This window comes from Lissotriton vulgaris, chromosome 7 (genome assembly GCF_964263255.1).
Source record: "Lissotriton vulgaris chromosome 7, aLisVul1.2, whole genome shotgun sequence".
Classification (NCBI taxonomy): domain Eukaryota; kingdom Metazoa; phylum Chordata; class Amphibia; order Caudata; family Salamandridae; genus Lissotriton; species Lissotriton vulgaris.
Window position 1 is genome coordinate 1,390,122,471 of NC_141695.1, and position 27,495 is coordinate 1,390,149,965.

Genomic DNA, 27,495 nt, shown 5'->3' on the forward strand with positions numbered 1-27,495 from the left:
ATAATCAGTTCCAGGTCTGTGTGGGGCTGAGCTTGAGAACTCCTTAGTAAGTAGGCGTTTACAACAATAAGGGGTTTAATATTACAACACAGGTGAACATTCAGACACATTATCATAAGCTCACCTTGTCCAGGGACCCAAGCATGCTGCCTTTCCACTCTCAGAGCCCTTCACCTAACCTACTGTGCAGCTGTTTCACCTTTAATATCACTGTTCCACAGGCAGCGTGACGTCACAATGCTCCTTGTCTGTAGCCCGACCCAGGAGCCTTTGCAAACCTGGTATAATCTACATACTTACGGTGTGTTTAGTCTTGGACCACAAATGCAGTGAAGAATAATGGATTGCTACTCTTCATACATTTTTGACCATTGGCTCAGATTTGAATGCGTACTGGCCATCTGAGCATCTCTGCCAGGCCACCCTATGTCTAGAGACTGTAGATTTAGAGAGTTTATAAACATTGTCAGTTCATCAATAAAGTGTGCTCGCTTCGGCAGCACATATACTAAAATTGGAACGATACAGAGAAGATTAGCATGGCCCCTGCGCAAGGATGACACGCAAATTCGTGAAGCGTTCTATATTTTTAACAGCTTTCAGGAGAGAAATCTTTTTTGTTTTCAAGACTAATTGAAAAAATAAAGCAGGTCCCAGTGCTGTCCCCGTAATATGTATTTTTCAATTAGTCTCTCCTCAACATTTTTAATGTATTTGCTTTGCAGTAAAGAAGGTGCGCTCTATGTTCAGCTGCATTTAGCAAGGAAGCCTGCAGGACTTCTGGGACTTTTCTTTCTCTTTTTTAGCCTCACTGTCATTATTCTTCACCACCCCCAAATCTATACTGCTGCAGTGTTGTGTTGATTTGTGGGAAGCAGGACAAAGAGAAGGGCAGGGCCTATGCAAATGAAGGCCTCAGGGATGTCTGGGAGTGCCTTTTTAGCAGTATTGTTAAAGTCCACCTTGCAACCGGATTGGTCGGGTAAGCTGAAAAACACCATGCCAGATTGGGCACCAGGTGTCTAGGCGCTTGGAGGACATATTGGGTCTACATCCCTCAGTTTCTGAGGTCCAAGAAATGTTCACCCTCTACCCTAATAGAGAGGTCTTGGCCGATCGTGGCTGAGAGGGGAAGAAGGTAGCAGTGCAAGATGCTTATGGTCCTTCTCTAATAATGGACCAACTTTCTCTCTCTCCTTACCTGTGGTTCTGCCTGGCTACTGGGGCTACCAGTTGTAAGCCTGCAGCCCACAGGGAGTTGGTTTGTTCCTCTCACACATGTAAATGGGTAAGCATTCAAGTGCACACACCTGCCTACGTCCACAGACCCTCGCGCACACACACTTTTGTCAACAAGCTTTTTCGCAATTAAGAGTATCAGGGACCCATGTTGAAATACAAAAGCAGCACACCACGTGACGGCCATCACATAGAGTCCAGCAGCAAATGGGAAACGTTTAACTAGCTGTGGTCCTATTACTTGCGCTCTACCGTGGAACAACTGCTGGATGAGTCCTGCTGGAGAATATTGAACCTACAACAAGTCTGAGGTAAATAAAAATTCCACAGGAATATAATCAAACAGGGACCTACAACCCTTCCGAGCCAGATAGGAGTCAAACCTACAATCTTCTGATCCGTAGTCAGACGCGTTATCCATTGCGCCACTGGCCCTATGTAGACTTACGCATCCTTTTGTCCTTAAGTGGGCTAGAAAGTGTGTGTATGTGTGTGTGAAGGCACAAGGAAACCCATCTGACCTCCTGGAAGTCTGTTCTGTGAGGTTTTCCCAAGTTTTACAAAGGACTTTAGGAGAAGGAAGCACCTAAAAGCTAGGCGAAATGGTCCTAGATCCAAGGAAATATTTTAGATCAGGCTCAGTTTCTTAAATAGTTTGCATTAACATAATCAGTTCCAGGTCTGTGTGGGGCTGAGCTTGAGAACTCCTTAGTAAGTAGGCGTTTACAACAATAAGGGGTTTAATATTACAACACAGGTGAACATTCAGACACATTATCATAAGCTCACCTTGTCCAGGGACCCAAGCATGCTGCCTTTCCACTCTCAGAGCCCTTCACCTAACCTACTGTGCAGCTGTTTCACCTTTAATATCACTGTTCCACAGGCAGCGTGACGTCACAATGCTCCTTGTCTGTAGCCCGACCCAGGAGCCTTTGCAAACCTGGTATAATCTACATACTTACGGTGTGTTTAGTCTTGGACCACAAATGCAGTGAAGAATAATGGATTGCTACTCTTCATACATTTTTGACCATTGGCTCAGATTTGAATGCGTACTGGCCATCTGAGCATCTCTGCCAGGCCACCCTATGTCTAGAGACTGTAGATTTAGAGAGTTTATAAACATTGTCAGTTCATCAATAAAGTGTGCTCGCTTCGGCAGCACATATACTAAAATTGGAACGATACAGAGAAGATTAGCATGGCCCCTGCGCAAGGATGACACGCAAATTCGTGAAGCGTTCCATATTTTTAACAGCTTTCAGGAGAGAAATCTTTTTTGTTTTCAAGACTAATTGAAAAAATAAAGCAGGTCCCAGTGCTGTCCCCGTAATATGTATTTTTCAATTAGTCTCTCCTCAACATTTTTAATGTATTTGCTTTGCAGTAAAGAAGGTGCGCTCTATGTTCAGCTGCATTTAGCAAGGAAGCCTGCAGGACTTCTGGGACTTTTCTTTCTCTTTTTTAGCCTCACTGTCATTATTCTTCACCACCCCCAAATCTATACTGCTGCAGTGTTGTGTTGCTTTGTGGGAAGCAGGACAAAGAGAAGGGCAGGGCCTATGCAAATGAAGGCCTCAGGGATGTCTGGGAGTGCCTTTTTAGCAGTATTGTTAAAGTCCACCTTGCAACCGGATTGGTCGGGTAAGCTGAAAAACACCATGCCAGATTGGGCACCAGGTGTCTAGGCGCTTGGAGGACATATTGGGTCTACATCCCTCAGTTTCTGAGGTCCAAGAAATGTTCACCCTCTACCCTAATAGAGAGGTCTTGGCCGATCGTGGCTGAGAGGGGAAGAAGGTAGCAGTGCAAGATGCTTATGGTCCTTCTCTAATAATGGACCAACTTTCTCTCTCTCCTTACCTGTGGTTCTGCCTGGCTACTGGGGCTACCAGTTGTAAGCCTGCAGCCCACAGGGAGTTGGTTTGTTCCTCTCACACATGTAAATGGGTAAGCATTCAAGTGCACACACCTGCCTACGTCCACAGACCCTAGCGCACACACACTTTTGTCAACAAGCTTTTTCGCAATTAAGAGTATCAGGGACCCATGTTGAAATACAAAAGCAGCACACCACGTGACGGCCATCACATAGAGTCCAGCAGCAAATGGGAAACGTTTAACTAGCTGTGGTCCTATTACTTGCGCTCTACCGTGGAACAACTGCTGGATGAGTCCTGCTGGAGAATATTGAACCTACAACAAGTCTGAGGTAAATAAAAATTCCACAGGAATATAATCAAACAGGGACCTACAACCCTTCCGAGCCAGATAGGAGTCGAACCTACAATCTTCTGATCCGTAGTCAGACGCGTTATCCATTGCGCCACTGGCCCTATGTAGACTTACGCATCCTTTTGTCCTTAAGTGGGCTAGAAAGTGTGTGTATGTGTGTGTGAAGGCACAAGGAAACCCATCTGACCTCCTGGAAGTCTGTTCTGTGAGGTTTTCCCAAGTTTTACAAAGGACTTTAGGAGAAGGAAGCACCTAAAAGCTAGGCGAAATGGTCCTAGATCCAAGGAAATCTTTTAGATCAGGCTCAGTTTCTTAAATAGTTTGCATTAACATAATCAGTTCCAGGTCTGTGTGGGGCTGAGCTTGAGAACTCCTTAGTAAGTAGGCGTTTACAACAATAAGGGGTTTAATATTACAACACAGGTGAACATTCAGACACATTATCATAAGCTCACCTTGTCCAGGGACCCAAGCATGCTGCCTTTCCACTCTCAGAGCCCTTCACCTAACCTACTGTGCAGCTGTTTCACCTTTAATATCACTGTTCCACAGGCAGCGTGACGTCACAATGCTCCTTGTCTGTAGCCCGACCCAGGAGCCTTTGCAAACCTGGTATAATCTACATACTTACGGTGTGTTTAGTCTTGGACCACAAATGCAGTGAAGAATAATGGATTGCTACTCTTCATACATTTTTGACCATTGGCTCAGATTTGAATGCGTACTGGCCATCTGAGCATCTCTGCCAGGCCACCCTATGTCTAGAGACTGTAGATTTAGAGAGTTTATAAACATTGTCAGTTCATCAATAAAGTGTGCTCGCTTCGGCAGCACATATACTAAAATTGGAACGATACAGAGAAGATTAGCATGGCCCCTGCGCAAGGATGACACGCAAATTCGTGAAGCGTTCCATATTTTTAACAGCTTTCAGGAGAGAAATCTTTTTTGTTTTCAAGACTAATTGAAAAAATAAAGCAGGTCCCAGTGCTGTCCCCGTAATATGTATTTTTCAATTAGTCTCTCCTCAACATTTTTAATGTATTTGCTTTGCAGTAAAGAAGGTGCGCTCTATGTTCAGCTGCATTTAGCAAGGAAGCCTGCAGGACTTCTGGGACTTTTCTTTCTCTTTTTTAGCCTCACTGTCATTATTCTTCACCACCCCCAAATCTATACTGCTGCAGTGTTGTGTTGCTTTGTGGGAAGCAGGACAAAGAGAAGGGCAGGGCCTATGCAAATGAAGGCCTCAGGGATGTCTGGGAGTGCCTTTTTAGCAGTATTGTTAAAGTCCACCTTGCAACCGGATTGGTCGGGTAAGCTGAAAAACACCATGCCAGATTGGGCACCAGGTGTCTAGGCGCTTGGAGGACATATTGGGTCTACATCCCTCAGTTTCTGAGGTCCAAGAAATGTTCACCCTCTACCCTAATAGAGAGGTCTTGGCCGATCGTGGCTGAGAGGGGTAGAAGGTAGCAGTGCAAGATGCTTATGGTCCTTCTCTAATAATGGACCACCTTTCTCTCTCTCCTTACCTGTGGTTCTGCCTGGCTACTGGGGCTACCAGTTGTAAGCCTGCAGCCCACAGGGAGTTGGTTTGTTCCTCTCACACATGTAAATGGGTAAGCATTCAAGTGCACACACCTGCCTACGTCCACAGACCCTCGCGCACACACACTTTTGTCAACAAGCTTTTTCGCAATTAAGAGTATCAGGGACCCATGTTGAAATACAAAAGCAGCACACCACGTGACGGCCATCACATAGAGTCCAGCAGCAAATGGGAAACGTTTAACTAGCTGTGGTCCTATTACTTGCGCTCTACCGTGGAACAACTGCTGGATGAGTCCTGCTGGAGAATATTGAACCTACAACAAGTCTGAGGTAAATAAAAATTCCACAGGAATATAATCAAACAGGGACCTACAACCCTTCCGAGCCAGATAGGAGTCGAACCTACAATCTTCTGATCCGTAGTCAGACGCGTTATCCATTGCGCCACTGGCCCTATGTAGACTTACGCATCCTTTTGTCCTTAAGTGGGCTAGAAAGTGTGTGTATGTGTGTGTGAAGGCACAAGGAAACCCATCTGACCTCCTGGAAGTCTGTTCTGTGAGGTTTTCCCAAGTTTTACAAAGGACTTTAGGAGAAGGAAGCACCTAAAAGCTAGGCGAAATGGTCCTAGATCCAAGGAAATCTTTTAGATCAGGCTCAGTTTCTTAAATAGTTTGCATTAACATAATCAGTTCCAGGTCTGTGTGGGGCTGAGCTTGAGAACTCCTTAGTAAGTAGGCGTTTACAACAATAAGGGGTTTAATATTACAACACAGGTGAACATTCAGACACATTATCATAAGCTCACCTTGTCCAGGGACCCAAGCATGCTGCCTTTCCACTCTCAGAGCCCTTCACCTAACCTACTGTGCAGCTGTTTCACCTTTAATATCACTGTTCCACAGGCAGCGTGACGTCACAATGCTCCTTGTCTGTAGCCCGACCCAGGAGCCTTTGCAAACCTGGTATAATCTACATACTTACGGTGTGTTTAGTCTTGGACCACAAATGCAGTGAAGAATAATGGATTGCTACTCTTCATACATTTTTGACCATTGGCTCAGATTTGAATGCGTACTGGCCATCTGAGCATCTCTGCCAGGCCACCCTATGTCTAGAGACTGTAGATTTAGAGAGTTTATAAACATTGTCAGTTCATCAATAAAGTGTGCTCGCTTCGGCAGCACATATACTAAAATTGGAACGATACAGAGAAGATTAGCATGGCCCCTGCGCAAGGATGACACGCAAATTCGTGAAGCGTTCCATATTTTTAACAGCTTTCAGGAGAGAAATCTTTTTTGTTTTCAAGACTAATTGAAAAAATAAAGCAGGTCCCAGTGCTGTCCCCGTAATATGTATTTTTCAATTAGTCTCTCCTCAACATTTTTAATGTATTTGCTTTGCAGTAAAGAAGGTGCGCTCTATGTTCAGCTGCATTTAGCAAGGAAGCCAGCAGGACTTCTGGGACTTTTCTTTCTCTTTTTTAGCCTCACTGTCATTATTCTTCACCACCCCCAAATCTATACTGCTGCAGTGTTGTGTTGCTTTGTGGGAAGCAGGACAAAGAGAAGGGCAGGGCCTATGCAAATGAAGGCCTCATGGATGTCTGGGAGTGCCTTTTTAGCAGTATTGTTAAAGTCCACCTTGCAACCGGATTGGTCGGGTAAGCTGAAAAACACCATGCCAGATTGGGCACCAGGTGTCTAGGCGCTTGGAGGACATATTGGGTCTACATCCCTCAGTTTCTGAGGTCCAAGAAATGTTCACCCTCTACCCTAATAGAGAGGTCTTGGCTGATCGTGGCTGAGAGGGGAAGAAGGTAGCAGTGCAAGATGCTTATGGTCCTTCTCTAATAATGGACCAACTTTCTCTCTCTCCTTACCTGTGGTTCTGCCTGGCTACTGGGGCTACCAGTTGTAAGCCTGCAACCCACAGGGAGTTGGTTTGTTCCTCTCACACATGTAAATGGGTAAGCATTCAAGTGCACACACCTGCCTACGTCCACAGACCCTCGCGCACACACACTTTTGTCAACAAGCTTTTTTGCAATTAAGAGTATCAGGGACCCATGTTGAAATACAAAAGCAGCACACCACGTGACGGCCATCACATAGAGTCCAGCAGCAAATGGGAAACGTTTAACTAGCTGTGGTCCTATTACTTGCGCTCTACCGTGGAACAACTGCTGGATGAGTCCTGCTGGAGAATATTGAACCTACAACAAGTCTGAGGTAAATAAAAATTCCACAGGAATATAATCAAACAGGGACCTACAACCCTTCCGAGCCAGATAGGAGTCGAACCTACAATCTTCTGATCCGTAGTCAGACGCGTTATCCATTGCGCCACTGGCCCTATGTAGACTTACGCATCCTTTTGTCCTTAAGTGGGCTAGAAAGTGTGTGTATGTGTGTGTGAAGGCACAAGGAAACCCATCTGACCTCCTGGAAGTCTGTTCTGTGAGGTTTTCCCAAGTTTTACAAAGGACTTTAGGAGAAGGAAGCACCTAAAAGCTAGGCGAAATGGTCCTAGATCCAAGGAAATATTTTAGATCAGGCTCAGTTTCTTAAATAGTTTGCATTAACATAATCAGTTCCAGGTCTGTGTGGGGCTGAGCTTGAGAACTCCTTAGTAAGTAGGCGTTTACAACAATAAGGGGTTTAATATTACAACACAGGTGAACATTCAGACACATTATCATAAGCTCACCTTGTCCAGGGACCCAAGCATGCTGCCTTTCCACTCTCAGAGCCCTTCACCTAACCTACTGTGCAGCTGTTTCACCTTTAATATCACTGTTCCACAGGCAGCGTGACGTCACAATGCTCCTTGTCTGTAGCCCGACCCAGGAGCCTTTGCAAACCTGGTATAATCTACATACTTACGGTGTGTTTAGTCTTGGACCACAAATGCAGTGAAGAATAATGGATTGCTACTCTTCATACATTTTTGACCATTGGCTCAGATTTGAATGCGTACTGGCCATCTGAGCATCTCTGCCAGGCCACCCTATGTCTAGAGACTGTAGATTTAGAGAGTTTATAAACATTGTCAGTTCATCAATAAAGTGTGCTCGCTTCGGCAGCACATATACTAAAATTGGAACGATACAGAGAAGATTAGCATGGCCCCTGCGCAAGGATGACACGCAAATTCGTGAAGCGTTCCATATTTTTAACAGCTTTCAGGAGAGAAATCTTTTTTGTTTTCAAGACTAATTGAAAAAATAAAGCAGGTCCCAGTGCTGTCCCCGTAATATGTATTTTTCAATTAGTCTCTCCTCAACATTTTTAATGTATTTGCTTTGCAGTAAAGAAGGTGCGCTCTATGTTCAGCTGCATTTAGCAAGGAAGCCTGCAGGACTTCTGGGACTTTTCTTTCTCTTTTTTAGCCTCACTGTCATTATTCTTCACCACCCCCAAATCTATACTGCTGCAGTGTTGTGTTGCTTTGTGGGAAGCAGGACAAAGAGAAGGGCAGGGCCTATGCAAATGAAGGCCTCAGGGATGTCTGGGAGTGCCTTTTTAGCAGTATTGTTAAAGTCCACCTTGCAACCGGATTGGTCGGGTAAGCTGAAAAACACCATGCCAGATTGGGCACCAGGTGTCTAGGCGCTTGGAGGACATATTGGGTCTACATCCCTCAGTTTCTGAGGTCCAAGAAATGTTCACCCTCTACCCTAATAGAGAGGTCTTGGCCGATCGTGGCTGAGAGGGGAAGAAGGTAGCAGTGCAAGATGCTTATGGTCCTTCTCTAATAATGGACCAACTTTCTCTCTCTCCTTACCTGTGGTTCTGCCTGGCTACTGGGGCTACCAGTTGTAAGCCTGCAGCCCACAGGGAGTTGGTTTGTTCCTCTCACACATGTAAATGGGTAAGCATTCAAGTGCACACACCTGCCTACGTCCACAGACCCTCGCGCACACACACTTTTGTCAACAAGCTTTTTCGCAATTAAGAGTATCAGGGACCCATGTTGAAATACAAAAGCAGCACACCACGTGACGGCCATCACATAGAGTCCAGCAGCAAATGGGAAACGTTTAACTAGCTGTGGTCCTATTACTTGCGCTCTACCGTGGAACAACTGCTGGATGAGTCCTGCTGGAGAATATTGAACCTACAACAAGTCTGAGGTAAATAAAAATTCCACAGGAATATAATCAAACAGGGACCTACAACCCTTCCGAGCCAGATAGGAGTCGAACCTACAATCTTCTGATCTGTAGTCAGACACGTTATCCATTGCGCCACTGGCCCTATGTAGACTTACGCATCCTTTTGTCCTTAAGTGGGCTAGAAAGTGTGTGTATGTGTGTGTGAAGGCACAAGGAAACCCATCTGACCTCCTGGAAGTCTGTTCTGTGAGGTTTTCCCAAGTTTTACAAAGGACTTTAGGAGAAGGAAGCACCTAAAAGCTAGGCGAAATGGTCCTAGATCCAAGGAAATCTTTTAGATCAGGCTCAGTTTCTTAAATAGTTTGCATTAACATAATCAGTTCCAGGTCTGTGTGGGGCTGAGCTTGAGAACTCCTTAGTAAGTAGGCGTTTACAACAATAAGGGGTTTAATATTACAACACAGGTGAACATTCAGACACATTATCATAAGCTCACCTTGTCCAGGGACCCAAGCATGCTGCCTTTCCACTCTCAGAGCCCTTCACCTAACCTACTGTGCAGCTGTTTCACCTTTAATATCACTGTTCCACAGGCAGCGTGACGTCACAATGCTCCTTGTCTGTAGCCCGACCCAGGAGCCTTTGCAAACCTGGTATAATCTACATACTTACGGTGTGTTTAGTCTTGGACCACAAATGCAGTGAAGAATAATGGATTGCTACTCTTCATACATTTTTGACCATTGGCTCAGATTTGAATGCGTACTGGCCATCTGAGCATCTCTGCCAGGCCACCCTATGTCTAGAGACTGTAGATTTAGAGAGTTTATAAACATTGTCAGTTCATCAATAAAGTGTGCTCGCTTCGGCAGCACATATACTAAAATTGGAACGATACAGAGAAGATTAGCATGGCCCCTGCGCAAGGATGACACGCAAATTCGTGAAGCGTTCCATATTTTTAACAGCTTTCAGGAGAGAAATCTTTTTTGTTTTCAAGACTAATTGAAAAAATAAAGCAGGTCCCAGTGCTGTCCCCGTAATATGTATTTTTCAATTAGTCTCTCCTCAACATTTTTAATGTATTTGCTTTGCAGTAAAGAAGGTGCGCTCTATGTTCAGCTGCATTTAGCAAGGAAGCCTGCAGGACTTCTGGGACTTTTCTTTCTCTTTTTTAGCCTCACTGTCATTATTCTTCACCACCCCCAAATCTATACTGCTGCAGTGTTGTGTTGCTTTGTGGGAAGCAGGACAAAGAGAAGGGCAGGGCCTATGCAAATGAAGGCCTCAGGGATGTCTGGGAGTGCCTTTTTAGCAGTATTGTTAAAGTCCACCTTGCAACCGGATTGGTCGGGTAAGCTGAAAAACACCATGCCAGATTGGGCACCAGGTGTCTAGGCGCTTGGAGGACATATTGGGTCTACATCCCTCAGTTTCTGAGGTCCAAGAAATGTTCACCCTCTACCCTAATAGAGAGGTCTTGGCCGATCGTGGCTGAGAGGGGAAGAAGGTAGCAGTGCAAGATGCTTATGGTCCTTCTCTAATAATGGACCAACTTTCTCTCTCTCCTTACCTGTGGTTCTGCCTGGCTACTGGGGCTACCAGTTGTAAGCCTGCAGCCCACAGGGAGTTGGTTTGTTCCTCTCACACATGTAAATGGGTAAGCATTCAAGTGCACACACCTGCCTACGTCCACAGACCCTCGCGCACACACACTTTTGTCAACAAGCTTTTTCGCAATTAAGAGTATCAGGGACCCATGTTGAAATACAAAAGCAGCACACCACGTGACGGCCATCACATAGAGTCCAGCAGCAAATGGGAAACGTTTAACTAGCTGTGGTCCTATTACTTGCGCTCTACCGTGGAACAACTGCTGGATGAGTCCTGCTGGAGAATATTGAACCTACAACAAGTCTGAGGTAAATAAAAATTCCACAGGAATATAATCAAACAGGGACCTACAACCCTTCCGAGCCAGATAGGAGTCGAACCTACAATCTTCTGATCTGTAGTCAGACACGTTATCCATTGCGCCACTGGCCCTATGTAGACTTACGCATCCTTTTGTCCTTAAGTGGGCTAGAAAGTGTGTGTATGTGTGTGTGAAGGCACAAGGAAACCCATCTGACCTCCTGGAAGTCTGTTCTGTGAGGTTTTCCCAAGTTTTACAAAGGACTTTAGGAGAAGGAAGCACCTAAAAGCTAGGCGAAATGGTCCTAGATCCAAGGAAATCTTTTAGATCAGGCTCAGTTTCTTAAATAGTTTGCATTAACATAATCAGTTCCAGGTCTGTGTGGGGCTGAGCTTGAGAACTCCTTAGTAAGTAGGCGTTTACAACAATAAGGGGTTTAATATTACAACACAGGTGAACATTCAGACACATTATCATAAGCTCACCTTGTCCAGGGACCCAAGCATGCTGCCTTTCCACTCTCAGAGCCCTTCACCTAACCTACTGTGCAGCTGTTTCACCTTTAATATCACTGTTCCACAGGCAGCGTGACGTCACAATGCTCCTTGTCTGTAGCCCGACCCAGGAGCCTTTGCAAACCTGGTATAATCTACATACTTACGGTGTGTTTAGTCTTGGACCACAAATGCAGTGAAGAATAATGGATTGCTACTCTTCATACATTTTTGACCATTGGCTCAGATTTGAATGCGTACTGGCCATCTGAGCATCTCTGCCAGGCCACCCTATGTCTAGAGACTGTAGATTTAGAGAGTTTATAAACATTGTCAGTTCATCAATAAAGTGTGCTCGCTTCGGCAGCACATATACTAAAATTGGAACGATACAGAGAAGATTAGCATGGCCCCTGCGCAAGGATGACACGCAAATTCGTGAAGCGTTCTATATTTTTAACAGCTTTCAGGAGAGAAATCTTTTTTGTTTTCAAGACTAATTGAAAAAATAAAGCAGGTCCCAGTGCTGTCCCCGTAATATGTATTTTTCAATTAGTCTCTCCTCAACATTTTTAATGTATTTGCTTTGCAGTAAAGAAGGTGCGCTCTATGTTCAGCTGCATTTAGCAAGGAAGCCTGCAGGACTTCTGGGACTTTTCTTTCTCTTTTTTAGCCTCACTGTCATTATTCTTCACCACCCCCAAATCTATACTGCTGCAGTGTTGTGTTGATTTGTGGGAAGCAGGACAAAGAGAAGGGCAGGGCCTATGCAAATGAAGGCCTCAGGGATGTCTGGGAGTGCCTTTTTAGCAGTATTGTTAAAGTCTACCTTGCAACCGGATTGGTCGGGTAAGCTGAAAAACACCATGCCAGATTGGGCACCAGGTGTCTAGGCGCTTGGAGGACATATTGGGTCTACATCCCTCAGTTTCTGAGGTCCAAGAAATGTTCACCCTCTACCCTAATAGAGAGGTCTTGGCCGATCGTGGCTGAGAGGGGAAGAAGGTAGCAGTGCAAGATGCTTATGGTCCTTCTCTAATAATGGACCAACTTTCTCTCTCTCCTTACCTGTGGTTCTGCCTGGCTACTGGGGCTACCAGTTGTAAGCCTGCAGCCCACAGGGAGTTGGTTTGTTCCTCTCACACATGTAAATGGGTAAGCATTCAAGTGCACACACCTGCCTACGTCCACAGACCCTCGCGCACACACACTTTTGTCAACAAGCTTTTTCGCAATTAAGAGTATCAGGGACCCATGTTGAAATACAAAAGCAGCACACCACGTGACGGCCATCACATAGAGTCCAGCAGCAAATGGGAAACGTTTAACTAGCTGTGGTCCTATTACTTGCGCTCTACCGTGGAACAACTGCTGGATGAGTCCTGCTGGAGAATATTGAACCTACAACAAGCCTGAGGTAAATAAAAATTCCACAGGAATATAATCAAACAGGGACCTACAACCCTTCCGAGCCAGATAGGAGTCGAACCTACAATCTTCTGATCCGTAGTCAGACGCGTTATCCATTGCGCCACTGGCCCTATGTAGACTTACGCATCCTTTTGTCCTTAAGTGGGCTAGAAAGTGTGTGTATGTGTGTGTGAAGGCACAAGGAAACCCATCTGACCTCCTGGAAGTCTGTTCTGTGAGGTTTTCCCAAGTTTTACAAAGGACTTTAGGAGAAGGAAGCACCTAAAAGCTAGGCGAAATGGTCCTAGATCCAAGGAAATCTTTTAGATCAGGCTCAGTTTCTTAAATAGTTTGCATTAACATAATCAGTTCCAGGTCTGTGTGGGGCTGAGCTTGAGAACTCCTTAGTAAGTAGGCGTTTACAACAATAAGGGGTTTAATATTACAACACAGGTGAACATTCAGACACATTATCATAAGCTCACCTTGTCCAGGGACCCAAGCATGCTGCCTTTCCACTCTCAGAGCCCTTCACCTAACCTACTGTGCAGCTGTTTCACCTTTAAAATCACTGTTCCACAGGCAGCGTGACGTCACAATGCTCCTTGTCTGTAGCCCGACCCAGGAGCCTTTGCAAACCTGGTATAATCTACATACTTACGGTGTGTTTAGTCTTGGACCACAAATGCAGTGAAGAATAATGGATTGCTACTCTTCATACATTTTTGACCATTGGCTCAGATTTGAATGCGTACTGGCCATCTGAGCATCTCTGCCAGGCCACCCTATGTCTAGAGACTGTAGATTTAGAGAGTTTATAAACATTGTCAGTTCATCAATAAAGTGTGCTCGCTTCGGCAGCACATATACTAAAATTGGAACGATACAGAGAAGATTAGCATGGCCCCTGCGCAAGGATGACACGCAAATTCGTGAAGCGTTCCATATTTTTAACAGCTTTCAGGAGAGAAATCTTTTTTGTTTTCAAGACTAATTGAAAAAATAAAGCAGGTCCCAGTGCTGTCCCCGTAATATGTATTTTTCAATTAGTCTCTCCTCAACATTTTTAATGTATTTGCTTTGCAGTAAAGAAGGTGCGCTCTATGTTCAGCTGCATTTAGCAAGGAAGCCTGCAGGACTTCTGGGACTTTTCTTTCTCTTTTTTAGCCTCACTGTCATTATTCTTCACCACCCCCAAATCTATACTGCTGCAGTGTTGTGTTGCTTTGTGGGAAGCAGGACAAAGAGAAGGGCAGGGCCTATGCAAATGAAGGCCTCAGGGATGTCTGGGAGTGCCTTTTTAGCAGTATTGTTAAAGTCCACCTTGCAACCGGATTGGTCGGGTAAGCTGAAAAACACCATGCCAGATTGGGCACCAGGTGTCTAGGCGCTTGGAGGACATATTGGGTCTACATCCCTCAGTTTCTGAGGTCCAAGAAATGTTCACCCTCTACCCTAATAGAGAGGTCTTGGCCGATCGTGGCTGAGAGGGGAAGAAGGTAGCAGTGCAAGATGCTTATGGGCCTTCTCTAATAATGGACCAACTTTCTCTCTCTCTCCTTACCTGTGGTTCTGCCTGGCTACTGGGGCTACCAGTTGTAAGCCTGCAGCCCACAGGGAGTTGGTTTGTTCCTCTCACACATGTAAATGGGTAAGCATTCAAGTGCACACACCTGCCTACGTCCACAGACCCTCGCGCACACACACTTTTGTCAACAAGCTTTTTCGCAATTAAGAGTATCAGGGACCCATGTTGAAATACAAAAGCAGCACACCACGTGACGGCCATCACATAGAGTCCAGCAGCAAATGGGAAACGTTTAACTAGCTGTGGTCCTATTACTTGCGCTCTACCGCGGAACAACTGCTGGATGAGTCCTGCTGGAGAATATTGAACCTACAACAAGTCTGAGGTAAATAAAAATTCCACAGGAATATAATCAAACAGGGACCTACAACCCTTCCGAGCCAGATAGGAGTCGAACCTACAATCTTCTGATCCGTAGTCAGACGCGTTATCCATTGCGCCACTGGCCCTATGTAGACTTACGCATCCTTTTGTCCTTAAGTGGGCTAGAAAGTGTGTGTATGTGTGTGTGAAGGCACAAGGAAACCCATCTGACCTCCTGGAAGTCTGTTCTGTGAGGTTTTCCCAAGTTTTACAAAGGACTTTAGGAGAAGGAAGCACCTAAAAGCTAGGCGAAATGGTCCTAGATCCAAGGAAATCTTTTAGATCAGGCTCAGTTTCTTAAATAGTTTGCATTAACATAATCAGTTCCAGGTCTGTGTGGGGCTGAGCTTGAGAACTCCTTAGTAAGTAGGCGTTTACAACAATAAGGGGTTTAATATTACAACACAGGTGAACATTCAGACACATTATCATAAGCTCACCTTGTCCAGGGACCCAAGCATGCTGCCTTTCCACTCTCAGAGCCCTTCACCTAACCTACTGTGCAGCTGTTTCACCTTTAATATCACTGTTCCACAGGCAGCGTGACGTCACAATGCTCCTTGTCTGTAGCCCGACCCAGGAGCCTTTGCAAACCTGGTATAATCTACATACTTACGGTGTGTTTAGTCTTGGACCACAAATGCAGTGAAGAATAATGGATTGCTACTCTTCATACATTTTTGACCATTGGCTCAGATTTGAATGCGTACTGGCCATCTGAGCATCTCTGCCAGGCCACCCTATGTCTAGAGACTGTAGATTTAGAGAGTTTATAAACATTGTCAGTTCATCAATAAAGTGTGCTCGCTTCGGCAGCACATATACTAAAATTGGAACGATACAGAGAAGATTAGCATGGCCCCTGCGCAAGGATGACACGCAAATTCGTGAAGCGTTCTATATTTTTAACAGCTTTCAGGAGAGAAATCTTTTTTGTTTTCAAGACTAATTGAAAAAATAAAGCAGGTCCCAGTGCTGTCCCCGTAATATGTATTTTTCAATTAGTCTCTCCTCAACATTTTTAATGTATTTGCTTTGCAGTAAAGAAGGTGCGCTCTATGTTCAGCTGCATTTAGCAAGGAAGCCTGCAGGACTTCTGGGACTTTTCTTTCTCTTTTTTAGCCTCACTGTCATTATTCTTCACCACCCCCAAATCTATACTGCTGCAGTGTTGTGTTGCTTTGTGGGAAGCAGGACAAAGAGAAGGGCAGGGCCTATGCAAATGAAGGCCTCAGGGATGTCTGGGAGTGCCTTTTTAGCAGTATTGTTAAAGTCCACCTTGCAACCGGATTGGTCGGGTAAGCTGAAAAACACCATGCCAGATTGGGCACCAGGTGTCTAGGCGCTTGGAGGACATATTGGGTCTACATCCCTCAGTTTCTGAGGTCCAAGAAATGTTCACCCTCTACCCTAATAGAGAGGTCTTGGCCGATCGTGGCTGAGAGGGGAAGAAGGTAGCAGTGCAAGATGCTTATGGTCCTTCTCTAATAATGGACCAACTTTCTCTCTCTCCTTACCTGTGGTTCTGCCTGGCTACTGGGGCTACCAGTTGTAAGCCTGCAGCCCACAGGGAGTTGGTTTGTTCCTCTCACACATGTAAATGGGTAAGCATTCAAGTGCACACACCTGCCTACGTCCACAGACCCTCGCGCACACACACTTTTGTCAACAAGCTTTTTCGCAATTAAGAGTATCAGGGACCCATGTTGAAATACAAAAGCAGCACACCACGTGACGGCCATCACATAGAGTCCAGCAGCAAATGGGAAACGTTTAACTAGCTGTGGTCCTATTACTTGCGCTCTACCGTGGAACAACTGCTGGATGAGTCCTGCTGGAGAATATTGAACCTACAACAAGTCTGAGGTAAATAAAAATTCCACAGGAATATAATCAAACAGGGACCTACAACCCTTCCGAGCCAGATAGGAGTCGAACCTACAATCTTCTGATCCGTAGTCAGACGCGTTATCCATTGCGCCACTGGCCCTATGTAGACTTACGCATCCTTTTGTCCTTAAGTGGGCTAGAAAGTGTGTGTATGTGTGTGTGAAGGCACAAGGAAACCCATCTGACCTCCTGGAAGTCTGTTCTGTGAGGTTTTCCCAAGTTTTACAAAGGACTTTAGGAGAAGGAAGCACCTAAAAGCTAGGCGAAATGGTCCTAGATCCAAGGAAATCTTTTAGATCAGGCTCAGTTTCTTAAATAGTTTGCATTAACATAATCAGTTCCAGGTCTGTGTGGGGCTGAGCTTGAGAACTCCTTAGTAAGTAGGCGTTTACAACAATAAGGGGTTTAATATTACAACACAGGTGAACATTCAGACACATTATCATAAGCTCACCTTGTCCAGGGACCCAAGCATGCTGCCTTTCCACTCTCAGAGCCCTTCACCTAACCTACTGTGCAGCTGTTTCACCTTTAATATCACTGTTCCACAGGCAGCGTGACGTCACAATGCTCCTTGTCTGTAGCCCGACCCAGGAGCCTTTGCAAACCTGGTATAATCTACATACTTACGGTGTGTTTAGTCTTGGACCACAAATGCAGTGAAGAATAATGGATTGCTACTCTTCATACATTTTTGACCATTGGCTCAGATTTGAATGCGTACTGGCCATCTGAGCATCTCTGCCAGGCCACCCTATGTCTAGAGACTGTAGATTTAGAGAGTTTATAAACATTGTCAGTTCATCAATAAAGTGTGCTCGCTTCGGCAGCACATATACTAAAATTGGAACGATACAGAGAAGATTAGCATGGCCCCTGCGCAAGGATGACACGCAAATTCGTGAAGCGTTCCATATTTTTAACAGCTTTCAGGAGAGAAGTCTTTTTTGTTTTCAAGACTAATTGAAAAAATAAAGCAGGTCCCAGTGCTGTCCCCGTAATATGTATTTTTCAATTAGTCTCTCCTCAACATTTTTAATGTATTTGCTTTGCAGTAAAGAAGGTGCGCTCTATGTTCAGCTGCATTTAGCAAGGAAGCCTGCAGGACTTCTGGGACTTTTCTTTCTCTTTTTTAGCCTCACTGTCATTATTCTTCACCACCCCCAAATCTATACTGCTGCAGTGTTGTGTTGCTTTGTGGGAAGCAGGACAAAGAGAAGGGCAGGGCCTATGCAAATGAAGGCCTCAGGGATGTCTGGGAGTGCCTTTTTAGCAGTATTGTTAAAGTCCACCTTGCAACCGGATTGGTCGGGTAAGCTGAAAAACACCATGCCAGATTGGGCACCAGGTGTCTAGGCGCTTGGAGGACATATTGGGTCTACATCCCTCAGTTTCTGAGGTCCAAGAAATGTTCACCCTCTACCCTAATAGAGAGGTCTTGGCCGATCGTGGCTGAGAGGGGAAGAAGGTAGCAGTGCAAGATGCTTATGGTCCTTCTCTAATAATGGACCAACTTTCTCTCTCTCCTTACCTGTGGTTCTGCCTGGCTACTGGGGCTACCAGTTGTAAGCCTGCAGCCCACAGGGAGTTGGTTTGTTCCTCTCACACATGTAAATGGGTAAGCATTCAAGTGCACACACCTGCCTACGTCCACAGACCCTCGCGCACACACACTTTTGTCAACAAGCTTTTTCGCAATTAAGAGTATCAGGGACCCATGTTGAAATACAAAAGCAGCACACCACGTGACGGCCATCACATAGAGTCCAGCAGCAAATGGGAAACGTTTAACTAGCTGTGGTCCTATTACTTGCGCTCTACCGTGGAACAACTGCTGGATGAGTCCTGCTGGAGAATATTGAACCTACAACAAGTCTGAGGTAAATAAAAATTCCACAGGAATATAATCAAACAGGGACCTACAACCCTTCCGAGCCAGATAGGAGTCGAACCTACAATCTTCTGATCCGTAGTCAGACGCGTTATCCATTGCGCCACTGGCCCTATGTAGACTTATGCATCCTTTTGTCCTTAAGTGGGCTAGAAAGTGTGTGTATGTGTGTGTGAAGGCACAAGGAAACCCATCTGACCTCCTGGAAGTCTGTTCTGTGAGGTTTTCCCAAGTTTTACAAAGGACTTTAGGAGAAGGAAGCACCTAAAAGCTAGGCGAAATGGTCCTAGATCCAAGGAAATCTTTTAGATCAGGCTCAGTTTCTTAAATAGTTTGCATTAACATAATCAGTTCCAGGTCTGTGTGGGGCTGAGCTTGAGAACTCCTTAGTAAGTAGGCGTTTACAACAATAAGGGGTTTAATATTACAACACAGGTGAACATTCAGACACATTATCATAAGCTCACCTTGTCCAGGGACCCAAGCATGCTGCCTTTCCACTCTCAGAGCCCTTCACCTAACTTACTGTGCAGCTGTTTCACCTTTAATATCACTGTTCCACAGGCAGCGTGACGTCACAATGCTCCTTGTCTGTAGCCCGACCCAGGAGCCTTTGCAAACCTGGTATAATCTACATACTTACGGTGTGTTTAGTCTTGGACCACAAATGCAGTGAAGAATAATGGATTGCTACTCTTCATACATTTTTGACCATTGGCTCAGATTTGAATGCGTACTGGCCATCTGAGCATCTCTGCCAGGCCACCCTATGTCTAGAGACTGTAGATTTAGAGAGTTTATAAACATTGTCAGTTCATCAATAAAGTGTGCTCGCTTCGGCAGCACATATACTAAAATTGGAACGATACAGAGAAGATTAGCATGGCCCCTGCGCAAGGATGACACGCAAATTCGTGAAGCGTTCCATATTTTTAACAGCTTTCAGGAGAGAAATCTTTTTTGTTTTCAAGACTAATTGAAAAAATAAAGCAGGTCCCAGTGCTGTCCCCGTAATATGTATTTTTCAATTAGTCTCTCCTCAACATTTTTAATGTATTTGCTTTGCAGTAAAGAAGGTGCGCTCTATGTTCAGCTGCATTTAGCAAGGAAGCCTGCAGGACTTCTGGGACTTTTCTTTCTCTTTTTTAGCCTCACTGTCATTATTCTTCACCACCCCCAAATCTATACTGCTGCAGTGTTGTGTTGCTTTGTGGGAAGCAGGACAAAGAGAAGGGCAGGGCCTATGCAAATGAAGGCCTCAGGGATGTCTGGGAGTGCCTTTTTAGCAGTATTGTTAAAGTCCACCTTGCAACCGGATTGGTCGGGTAAGCTGAAAAACACCATGCCAGATTGGGCACCAGGTGTCTAGGCGCTTGGAGGACATATTGGGTCTACATCCCTCAGTTTCTGAGGTCCAAGAAATGTTCACCCTCTACCCTAATAGAGAGGTCTTGGCCGATCGTGGCTGAGAGGGGAAGAAGGTAGCAGTGCAAGATGCTTATGGTCCTTCTCTAATAATGGACCAACTTTCTCTCTCTCCTTACCTGTGGTTCTGCCTGGCTACTGGGGCTACCAGTTGTAAGCCTGCAGCCCACAGGGAGTTGGTTTGTTCCTCTCACACATGTAAATGGGTAAGCATTCAAGTGCACACACCTGCCTACGTCCACAGACCCTCGCGCACACACACTTTTGTCAACAAGCTTTTTCGCAATTAAGAGTATCAGGGACCCATGTTGAAATACAAAAGCAGCACACCACGTGACGGCCATCACATAGAGTCCAGCAGCAAATGGGAAACGTTTAACTACCTGTGGTCCTATTACTTGCGCTCTACCGTGGAACAACTGCTGGATGAGTCCTGCTGGAGAATATTGAACCTACAACAAGTCTGAGGTAAATAAAAATTCCACAGGAATATAATCAAACAGGGACCTACAACCCTTCCGAGCCAGATAGGAGTCGAACCTACAATCTTCTGATCCGTAGTCAGACGCGTTATCCATTGCGCCACTGGCCCTATGTAGACTTACGCATCCTTTTGTCCTTAAGTGGGCTAGAAAGTGTGTGTATGTGTGTGTGAAGGCACAAGGAAACCCATCTGACCTCCTGGAAGTCTGTTCTGTGAGGTTTTCCCAAGTTTTACAAAGGACTTTAGGAGAAGGAAGCACCTAAAAGCTAGGCGAAATGGTCCTAGATCCAAGGAAATCTTTTAGATCAGGCTCAGTTTCTTAAATAGTTTGCATTAACATAATCAGTTCCAGGTCTGTGTGGGGCTGAGCTTGAGAACTCCTTAGTAAGTAGGCGTTTACAACAATAAGGGGTTTAATATTACAACACAGGTGAACATTCAGACACATTATCATAAGCTCACCTTGTCCAGGGACCCAAGCATGCTGCCTTTCCACTCTCAGAGCCCTTCACCTAACCTACTGTGCAGCTGTTTCACCTTTAAAATCACTGTTCCACAGGCAGCGTGACGTCACAATGCTCCTTGTCTGTAGCCCGACCCAGGAGCCTTTGCAAACCTGGTATAATCTACATACTTACGGTGTGTTTAGTCTTGGACCACAAATGCAGTGAAGAATAATGGATTGCTACTCTTCATACATTTTTGACCATTGGCTCAGATTTGAATGCGTACTGGCCATCTGAGCATCTCTGCCAGGCCACCCTATGTCTAGAGACTGTAGATTTAGAGAGTTTATAAACATTGTCAGTTCATCAATAAAGTGTGCTCGCTTCGGCAGCACATATACTAAAATTGGAACGATACAGAGAAGATTAGCATGGCCCCTGCGCAAGGATGACACGCAAATTCGTGAAGCGTTCCATATTTTTAACAGCTTTCAGGAGAGAAATCTTTTTTGTTTTCAAGACTAATTGAAAAAATAAAGCAGGTCCCAGTGCTGTCCCCGTAATATGTATTTTTCAATTAGTCTCTCCTCAACATTTTTAATGTATTTGCTTTGCAGTAAAGAAGGTGCGCTCTATGTTCAGCTGCATTTAGCAAGGAAGCCTGCAGGACTTCTGGGACTTTTCTTTCTCTTTTTTAGCCTCACTGTCATTATTCTTCACCACCCCCAAATCTATACTGCTGCAGTGTTGTGTTGCTTTGTGGGAAGCAGGACAAAGAGAAGGGCAGGGCCTATGCAAATGAAGGCCTCAGGGATGTCTGGGAGTGCCTTTTTAGCAGTATTGTTAAAGTCCACCTTGCAACCGGATTGGTCGGGTAAGCTGAAAAACACCATGCCAGATTGGGCACCAGGTGTCTAGGCGCTTGGAGGACATATTGGGTCTACATCCCTCAGTTTCTGAGGTCCAAGAAATGTTCACCCTCTACCCTAATAGAGAGGTCTTGGCCGATCGTGGCTGAGAGGGGAAGAAGGTAGCAGTGCAAGATGCTTATGGTCCTTCTCTAATAATGGACCAACTTTCTCTCTCTCCTTACCTGTGGTTCTGCCTGGCTACTGGGGCTACCAGTTGTAAGCCTGCAGCCCACAGGGAGTTGGTTTGTTCCTCTCACACATGTAAATGGGTAAGCATTCAAGTGCACACACCTGCCTACGTCCACAGACCCTCGCGCACACACACTTTTGTCAACAAGCTTTTTCGCAATTAAGAGTATCAGGGACCCATGTTGAAATACAAAAGCAGCACACCACGTGACGGCCATCACATAGAGTCCAGCAGCAAATGGGAAACGTTTAACTAGCTGTGGTCCTATTACTTGCGCTCTACCGTGGAACAACTGCTGGATGAGTCCTGCTGGAGAATATTGAACCTACAACAAGTCTGAGGTAAATAAAAATTCCACAGGAATATAATCAAACAGGGACCTACAACCCTTCCGAGCCAGATAGGAGTCAAACCTACAATCTTCTGATCCGTAGTCAGACGCGTTATCCATTGCGCCACTGGCCCTATGTAGACTTACGCATCCTTTTGTCCTTAAGTGGGCTAGAAAGTGTGTGTATGTGTGTGTGAAGGCACAAGGAAACCCATCTGACCTCCTGGAAGTCTGTTCTGTGAGGTTTTCCCAAGTTTTACAAAGGACTTTAGGAGAAGGAAGCACCTAAAAGATAGGCGAAATGGTCCTAGATCCAAGGAAATCTTTTAGATCAGGCTCAGTTTCTTAAATAGTTTGCATTAACATAATCAGTTCCAGGTCTGTGTGGGGCTGAGCTTGAGAACTCCTTAGTAAGTAGGCGTTTACAACAATAAGGGGTTTAATATTACAACACAGGTGAACATTCAGACACATTATCATAAGCTCACCTTGTCCAGGGACCCAAGCATGCTGCCTTTCCACTCTCAGAGCCCTTCACCTAACCTACTGTGCAGCTGTTTCACCTTTAATATCACTGTTCCACAGGCAGCGTGACGTCACAATGCTCCTTGTCTGTAGCCCGACCCAGGAGCCTTTGCAAACCTGGTATAATCTACATACTTACGGTGTGTTTAGTCTTGGACCACAAATGCAGTGAAGAATAATGGATTGCTACTCTTCATACATTTTTGACCATTGGCTCAGATTTGAATGCGTACTGGCCATCTGAGCATCTCTGCCAGGCCACCCTATGTCTAGAGACTGTAGATTTAGAGAGTTTATAAACATTGTCAGTTCATCAATAAAGTGTGCTCGCTTCGGCAGCACATATACTAAAATTGGAACGATACAGAGAAGATTAGCATGGCCCCTGCGCAAGGATGACACGCAAATTCGTGAAGCGTTCCATATTTTTAACAGCTTTCAGGAGAGAAATCTTTTTTGTTTTCAAGACTAATTGAAAAAATAAAGCAGGTCCCAGTGCTGTCCCCGTAATATGTATTTTTCAATTAGTCTCTCCTCAACATTTTTAATGTATTTGCTTTGCAGTAAAGAAGGTGCGCTCTATGTTCAGCTGCATTTAGCAAGGAAGCCTGCAGGACTTCTGGGACTTTTCTTTCTCTTTTTTAGCCTCACTGTCATTATTCTTCACCACCCCCAAATCTATACTGCTGCAGTGTTGTGTTGCTTTGTGGGAAGCAGGACAAAGAGAAGGGCAGGGCCTATGCAAATGAAGGCCTCAGGGATGTCTGGGAGTGCCTTTTTAGCAGTATTGTTAAAGTCCACCTTGCAACCGGATTGGTCGGGTAAGCTGAAAAACACCATGCCAGATTGGGCACCAGGTGTCTAGGCGCTTGGAGGACATATTGGGTCTACATCCCTCAGTTTCTGAGGTCCAAGAAATGTTCGCCCTCTACCCTAATAGAGAGGTCTTGGCCGATCGTGGCTGAGAGAGGAAGAAGGTAGCAGTGCAAGATGCTTATGGTCCTTCTCTAATAATGGACCAACTTTCTCTCTCTCCTTACCTGTGGTTCTGCCTGGCTACTGGGGCTACCAGTTGTAAGCCTGCAGCCCACAGGGAGTTGGTTTGTTCCTCTCACACATGTAAATGGGTAAGCATTCAAGTGCACACACCTGCCTACATCCACAGACCCTCGCGCACACACACTTTTGTCAACAAGCTTTTTCGCAATTAAGAGTATCAGGGACCCATGTTGAAATACAAAAGCAGCACACCACGTGACGGCCATCACATAGAGTCCAGCAGCAAATGGGAAACGTTTAACTAGCTGTGGTCCTATTACTTGCGCTCTACCGTGGAACAACTGCTGGATGAGTCCTGCTGGAGAATATTGAACCTACAACAAGTCTGAGGTAAATAAAAATTCCACAGGAATATAATCAAACAGGGACCTACAACCCTTCCGAGCCAGATAGGAGTCGAACCTACAATCTTCTGATCCGTAGTCAGACGCGTTATCCATTGCGCCACTGGCCCTATGTAGACTTACGCATCCTTTTGTCCTTAAGTGGGCTAGAAAGTGTGTGTATGTGTGTGTGAAGGCACAAGGAAACCCATCTGACCTCCTGGAAGTCTGTTCTGTGAGGTTTTCCCAAGTTTTACAAAGGACTTTAGGAGAAGGAAGCACCTAAAAGCTAGGCGAAATGGTCCTAGATCCAAGGAAATCTTTTAGATCAGGCTCAGTTTCTTAAATAGTTTGCATTAACATAATCAGTTCCAGGTCTGTGTGGGGCTGAGCTTGAGAACTCCTTAGTAAGTAGGCGTTTACAACAATAAGGGGTTTAATATTACAACACAGGTGAACATTCAGACACATTATCATAAGCTCACCTTGTCCAGGGACCCAAGCATGCTGCCTTTCCACTCTCAGAGCCCTTCACCTAACCTACTGTGCAGCTGTTTCACCTTTAATATCACTGTTCCACAGGCAGCGTGACGTCACAATGCTCCTTGTCTGTAGCCCGACCCAGGAGCCTTTGCAAACCTGGTATAATCTACATACTTACGGTGTGTTTAGTCTTGGACCACAAATGCAGTGAAGAATAATGGATTGCTACTCTTCATACAATTTTGACCATTGGCTCAGATTTGAATGCGTACTGGCCATCTGAGCATCTCTGCCAGGCCACCCTATGTCTAGAGACTGTAGATTTAGAGAGTTTATAAACATTGTCAGTTCATCAATAAAGTGTGCTCGCTTCGGCAGCACATATACTAAAATTGGAACGATACAGAGAAGATTAGCATGGCCCCTGCGCAAGGATGACACGCAAATTCGTGAAGCGTTCCATATTTTTAACAGCTTTCAGGAGAGAAATCTTTTTTGTTTTCAAGACTAATTGAAAAAATAAAGCAGGTCCCAGTGCTGTCCCCGTAATATGTATTTTTCAATTAGTCTCTCCTCAACATTTTTAATGTATTTGCTTTGCAGTAAAGAAGGTGCGCTCTATGTTCAGCTGCATTTAGCAAGGAAGCCTGCAGGACTTCTGGGACTTTTCTTTCTCTTTTTTAGCCTCACTGTCATTATTCTTCACCACCCCCAAATCTATACTGCTGCAGTGTTGTGTTGCTTTGTGGGAAGCAGGACAAAGAGAAGGGCAGGGCCTATGCAAATGAAGGCCTCAGGGATGTCTGGGAGTGCCTTTTTAGCAGTATTGTTAAAGTCCACCTTGCAACCGGATTGGTCGGGTAAGCTGAAAAACACCATGCCAGATTGGGCACCAGGTGTCTAGGCGCTTGGAGGACATATTGGGTCTACATCCCTCAGTTTCTGAGGTCCAAGAAATGTTCACCCTCTACCCTAATAGAGAGGTCTTGGCCGATCGTGGCTGAGAGGGGAAGAAGGTAGCAGTGCAAGATGCTTATGGTCCTTCTCTAATAATGGACCAACTTTCTCTCTCTCCTTACCTGTGGTTCTGCCTGGCTACTGGGGCTACCAGTTGTAAGCCTGCAGCCCACAGGGAGTTGGTTTGTTCCTCTCACACATGTAAATGGGTAAGCATTCAAGTGCACACACCTGCCTACGTCCACAGACCCTCGCGCACACACACTTTTGTCAACAAGCTTTTTCGCAATTAAGAGTATCAGGGACCCATGTTGAAATACAAAAGCAGCACACCACGTGACGGCCATCACATAGAGTCCAGCAGCAAATGGGAAACGTTTAACTAGCTGTGGTCCTATTACTTGCGCTCTACCGTGGAACAACTGCTGGATGAGTCCTGCTGGAGAATATTGAACCTACAACAAGTCTGAGGTAAATAAAAATTCCACAGGAATATAATCAAACAGGGACCTACAACCCTTCCGAGCCAGATAGGAGTCGAACCTACAATCTTCTGATCCGTAGTCAGACGCGTTATCCATTGCGCCACTGGCCCTATGTAGACTTACGCATCCTTTTGTCCTTAAGTGGGCTAGAAAGTGTGTGTATGTGTGTGTGAAGGCACAAGGAAACCCATCTGACCTCCTGGAAGTCTGTTCTGTGAGGTTTTCCCAAGTTTTACAAAGGACTTTAGGAGAAGGAAGCACCTAAAAGATAGGCGAAATGGTCCTAGATCCAAGGAAATCTTTTAGATCAGGCTCAGTTTCTTAAATAGTTTGCATTAACATAATCAGTTCCAGGTCTGTGTGGGGCTGAGCTTGAGAACTCCTTAGTAAGTAGGCGTTTACAACAATAAGGGGTTTAATATTACAACACAGGTGAACATTCAGACACATTATCATAAGCTCACCTTGTCCAGGGACCCAAGCATGCTGCCTTTCCACTCTCAGAGCCCTTCACCTAACCTACTGTGCAGCTGTTTCACCTTTAATATCACTGTTCCACAGGCAGCGTGACGTCACAATGCTCCTTGTCTGTAGCCCGACCCAGGAGCCTTTGCAAACCTGGTATAATCTACATACTTACGGTGTGTTTAGTCTTGGACCACAAATGCAGTGAAGAATAATGGATTGCTACTCTTCATACATTTTTGACCATTGGCTCAGATTTGAATGCGTACTGGCCATCTGAGCATCTCTGCCAGGCCACCCTATGTCTAGAGACTGTAGATTTAGAGAGTTTATAAACATTGTCAGTTCATCAATAAAGTGTGCTCGCTTCGGCAGCACATATACTAAAATTGGAACGATACAGAGAAGATTAGCATGGCCCCTGCGCAAGGATGACACGCAAATTCGTGAAGCGTTCCATATTTTTAACAGCTTTCAGGAGAGAAATCTTTTTTGTTTTCAAGACTAATTGAAAAAATAAAGCAGGTCCCAGTGCTGTCCCCGTAATATGTATTTTTCAATTAGTCTCTCCTCAACATTTTTAATGTATTTGCTTTGCAGTAAAGAAGGTGCGCTCTATGTTCAGCTGCATTTAGCAAGGAAGCCTGCAGGACTTCTGGGACTTTTCTTTCTCTTTTTTAGCCTCACTGTCATTATTCTTCACCACCCCCAA

General features: G+C 45.1%; 17 non-coding genes across 17 annotated transcripts; 15 read left to right on the top strand and 2 right to left on the bottom strand.

The window, feature by feature from the left end:
* The first annotated feature begins 484 nt into the window (after nt 1-484).
* Nucleotides 485-591, top strand: LOC147704733 (U6 spliceosomal RNA). The gene has a single exon (XR_015298282.1). It is a non-coding gene; the product is annotated as a U6 spliceosomal RNA (small nuclear RNA).
* Nucleotides 592-2,388: 1,797 nt separating this feature from the next.
* Nucleotides 2,389-2,495, top strand: LOC147704734 (U6 spliceosomal RNA). The gene has a single exon (XR_015297716.1). It is a non-coding gene; the product is annotated as a U6 spliceosomal RNA (small nuclear RNA).
* A 1,797-nt stretch (nt 2,496-4,292) lies between these two features.
* Nucleotides 4,293-4,399, top strand: LOC147704735 (U6 spliceosomal RNA). The gene has a single exon (XR_015297717.1). It is a non-coding gene; the product is annotated as a U6 spliceosomal RNA (small nuclear RNA).
* Nucleotides 4,400-6,196: 1,797 nt separating this feature from the next.
* Nucleotides 6,197-6,303, top strand: LOC147704736 (U6 spliceosomal RNA). Its single transcript, XR_015297718.1, has one exon. It is a non-coding gene; the product is annotated as a U6 spliceosomal RNA (small nuclear RNA).
* Nucleotides 6,304-8,100: 1,797 nt separating this feature from the next.
* On the top strand, nt 8,101-8,207 carry LOC147704737 (U6 spliceosomal RNA). Its single transcript, XR_015297719.1, has one exon. It is a non-coding gene; the product is annotated as a U6 spliceosomal RNA (small nuclear RNA).
* Nucleotides 8,208-9,217: 1,010 nt separating this feature from the next.
* TRNAC-ACA (transfer RNA cysteine (anticodon ACA)) lies at nt 9,218-9,290 on the bottom strand. The gene has a single exon. It is a non-coding gene; the product is annotated as a tRNA-Cys (tRNA).
* Nucleotides 9,291-10,004: 714 nt separating this feature from the next.
* On the top strand, nt 10,005-10,111 carry LOC147704739 (U6 spliceosomal RNA). The gene has a single exon (XR_015297720.1). It is a non-coding gene; the product is annotated as a U6 spliceosomal RNA (small nuclear RNA).
* Nucleotides 10,112-11,121: 1,010 nt separating this feature from the next.
* On the bottom strand, nt 11,122-11,194 carry TRNAC-ACA (transfer RNA cysteine (anticodon ACA)). The gene has a single exon. It is a non-coding gene; the product is annotated as a tRNA-Cys (tRNA).
* A 714-nt stretch (nt 11,195-11,908) lies between these two features.
* On the top strand, nt 11,909-12,015 carry LOC147704741 (U6 spliceosomal RNA). Its single transcript, XR_015298283.1, has one exon. It is a non-coding gene; the product is annotated as a U6 spliceosomal RNA (small nuclear RNA).
* A 1,797-nt stretch (nt 12,016-13,812) lies between these two features.
* On the top strand, nt 13,813-13,919 carry LOC147704742 (U6 spliceosomal RNA). The gene has a single exon (XR_015297721.1). It is a non-coding gene; the product is annotated as a U6 spliceosomal RNA (small nuclear RNA).
* Nucleotides 13,920-15,718: 1,799 nt separating this feature from the next.
* LOC147704743 (U6 spliceosomal RNA) lies at nt 15,719-15,825 on the top strand. The gene has a single exon (XR_015298284.1). It is a non-coding gene; the product is annotated as a U6 spliceosomal RNA (small nuclear RNA).
* A 1,797-nt stretch (nt 15,826-17,622) lies between these two features.
* Nucleotides 17,623-17,729, top strand: LOC147704744 (U6 spliceosomal RNA). The gene has a single exon (XR_015297723.1). It is a non-coding gene; the product is annotated as a U6 spliceosomal RNA (small nuclear RNA).
* A 1,797-nt stretch (nt 17,730-19,526) lies between these two features.
* Nucleotides 19,527-19,633, top strand: LOC147704745 (U6 spliceosomal RNA). Its single transcript, XR_015297724.1, has one exon. It is a non-coding gene; the product is annotated as a U6 spliceosomal RNA (small nuclear RNA).
* Nucleotides 19,634-21,430: 1,797 nt separating this feature from the next.
* On the top strand, nt 21,431-21,537 carry LOC147704746 (U6 spliceosomal RNA). Its single transcript, XR_015297725.1, has one exon. It is a non-coding gene; the product is annotated as a U6 spliceosomal RNA (small nuclear RNA).
* Nucleotides 21,538-23,334: 1,797 nt separating this feature from the next.
* Nucleotides 23,335-23,441, top strand: LOC147704747 (U6 spliceosomal RNA). Its single transcript, XR_015297726.1, has one exon. It is a non-coding gene; the product is annotated as a U6 spliceosomal RNA (small nuclear RNA).
* A 1,797-nt stretch (nt 23,442-25,238) lies between these two features.
* On the top strand, nt 25,239-25,345 carry LOC147704748 (U6 spliceosomal RNA). The gene has a single exon (XR_015297727.1). It is a non-coding gene; the product is annotated as a U6 spliceosomal RNA (small nuclear RNA).
* Nucleotides 25,346-27,142: 1,797 nt separating this feature from the next.
* LOC147704749 (U6 spliceosomal RNA) lies at nt 27,143-27,249 on the top strand. Its single transcript, XR_015297728.1, has one exon. It is a non-coding gene; the product is annotated as a U6 spliceosomal RNA (small nuclear RNA).
* The last annotated feature ends 246 nt before the right edge of the window (nt 27,250-27,495 follow it).